Below are 2,755 nucleotides of genomic sequence, written 5' to 3' on the forward strand. Positions count from 1 at the left end.
TAATTTGTTCTGAGAGTAAGAACCAGGCAAGAGAGTCACAGTACCTGTGTTTTCAACCAGCGGTACATTATAATCCCCTCCTGAAAGCAGGACTAAGGCAGCAGCGTCCTTTCACCTGGTTGCTGAGCCTAATGATGTGTCACAATGTCTTCTGTGGCTAGGTCCAATCAGCAAATGCACATTACCTAGTGCTGGCTCCAGTGATGTGTCACAATACTTTTTATTGGGATGGTCCAGGCAGAAGAGGAAATCTGAAACACCTAGGGGATGAACAAAAAGTCACATCTCAATAACCTTGTGGGCAGGACCCATACAGGAGAGTCACATCACCTAGCTGCTGAGTTCAGTGATATGTCACAATCCCTTCTGTGGGCTGGGCCCAAACAAGAAGAGTCAAATCCCCTGGGCGCTGGGAAGAGGCACATTTCACACCTGCAAGGAAGTCCAAGAATGAGATTAAAAATTCCACACATGTCCAAGTTCTAGGTATGAGAGTCAATGCCTCCTGTACGTTGCTTCTATATAGATGAGCGACAATCTCTACAATGGACTGAATCCATTCATGAGAGCCTCAATTTTTTCTGTGTACTGTGTTCCCTTATTACAATCACAGTCTCACAGGTGTGCTAGATTTTTGTCTGAGAGACACCAATCAATATGTGGACCAGATCCACTTATGAGAGTCAATTTTCCAACTTTTGACTGTCTCCAGGTATGAGATTCAGAACTTCATCAGTGGGCTGTGAAAGGATGATCATCTTTACTGTTTGCTGTGTGTGTGCAAGACTGTCACAATCTTACATTTGTTCAGGGCCATGATAAGACATGTTCTGTATCACCCAAGGGCTTTATATGGTATGCATGGGAGTCACAATTTCCTCTAAATCCTTTGTGCTGGTATGGACCCGTGATAGTGTCTGTAGCTTTAAGCCCAGGTATGACAGTCAACATCTTTCTAATTGGCTGGGTCCAGATAGGAGAGTTTTCACCTGCCAGAGCTGGGTTTAGAAATGAGTCACCATCGAGGCGACGAGCCGAGGGACTAGGCAGAGCAGTGGAACCGCCGCCAGGTCGCTGTAGGTCCACGCCGCCAGTCGCGCTGCCAGCCCGCTCAGCGTCCGCCGCCGCCATGGGAGTGCAGGTAAAAACCATCTCCCCAGCAGACTGGCGCACCTTCCCGAAGCGCGGCCAGACTTGCGTGGTGCACTACACCGGGACGCTTGAAGATGGAAAGAAATTTGATTCCTCCCGGGACAGAAACAAGCCCTTTAAGTTTATGCTAGGCAAGCAGGCAGTGATCTGAGGCTGGGAAGAAGGGGTCGCCCAGATGAGTGTGGGTCAGAGAGCCAAAGTGACTATGTCTCCAGATTATGCCTATGGTGCCACTGGGCACCCAGGCATCATCCCACCACATGCCACTCTCGTCTTCGATGTGGAGCTTCTAAAACGGGAATGACAGGAATGGCTTCCTCCCTTAGCTCCCTGTTCTTGGATCTGCCATGGAGGGATCTGGTGCCTCCAGACGTGTGCACATGAATCCATATGGAGATTTTCCTGATGTTCCACTCCACTCTGTATAGACAACTGCCCGGACTGAATGTGTTCTGTCACTCAGCTTTGCTTCTGACACCTCCGTTTCCTCTTCCCCTTTCTCCTCGTATGTGTGTTTACCTAAACCATATGCCATAAACCTCAAGTTATTCATTTTATTTTGTTTTCATTTTATGGTGAAGATTCACTTTCAGTCTTTTGGATATAGGTTTCCAGTTAAGTACCTGGTTAAGTATTAACAGCACAAGTGATAGGTTAACGTTAGAATAGGAATTGGTGTTGGGGGGGTTGCAAGAATATTTTATTTTAATTTTTTGGATGAAATTTTTATGTATTATATATTAAACATTTTTGCTGCTGCTCTGCAAAGCTATAGCAGATTTGAGGTGCTGTTGAGGACTGAATTATTCTCCAAGTTGAGAGATGTCCTTGGGTTAAATTAAAAGCCCTACCTAAAACTGAGGTGGGGATGGGGAGAGCCTTTGCCTCCCACCCCACCCTCCCCTTAAACCCTCTGCCTTTGAAAGCAGATCATGTTCACTGATCATGACAAATCGTTGAACGTTCTCTTCAGAAAATGATGCTGGTCATCGCAGCTGCAGCATCTCCTGTTTTTTGATGCTTGGCTCCCTCTACTGATCTCAGAGTTTCCTGGCTTTTCCTCCCTCAGCCCCTTCTCACCCCTTTGCTGTCCTGTGTAGTGATTTGGTGAGAGAAATCATTGCTGCCCCCTCCCCCCGGCACCATATATGGGTCTCAAGTTTTATTATTGCAATAAAAGTGCTTTATGCCGGCTTTTCTCAAAAAAAAAAAAAAAAAAGAAAGAAAGAAATGAGTCACCATCACAACTCTGAACAGAAATTTACAAATGAAGGTCACAATTTTCACTGTGGACTGCATCCATGTGTGAGATTAAGTGGGCTTTGTCCATGTGTGAGGGTGACAATCCTAACGGTTGTCAGGGTGAGCACATAAGAAACAGTCTCATCTGCACGCTGGGCCTACCACCCAAGAGCTTTATACAATATGCGAGAGAGCAGTAACCTTTTATAACCTTCGTACAGAAAGGAAACCCAGGATCTTACCCATTTTTCTACACCTAGCTATGAGAGAGAGAATTTGTCCCCTTGGCTGGTTCAAAATGTTAGAGTCATTATTGCACTTGTGCACTGGGCTATATATAAAATCCTACCTATATGTGGGG

At 45.8% G+C, this 2,755-nt stretch overlaps 1 pseudogene; it reads left to right on the forward strand.

Moving 5' to 3' along the window:
* The first annotated feature begins 1,014 nt into the window (after positions 1-1,014).
* LOC135968651 (peptidyl-prolyl cis-trans isomerase FKBP1A pseudogene) lies at positions 1,015-2,025 on the forward strand (annotated as a pseudogene).
* The last annotated feature ends 730 nt before the right edge of the window (positions 2,026-2,755 follow it).

This window comes from Macaca fascicularis, chromosome 19 (genome assembly GCF_037993035.2).
Source record: "Macaca fascicularis isolate 582-1 chromosome 19, T2T-MFA8v1.1".
NCBI classification, from domain to species: domain Eukaryota; kingdom Metazoa; phylum Chordata; class Mammalia; order Primates; family Cercopithecidae; genus Macaca; species Macaca fascicularis.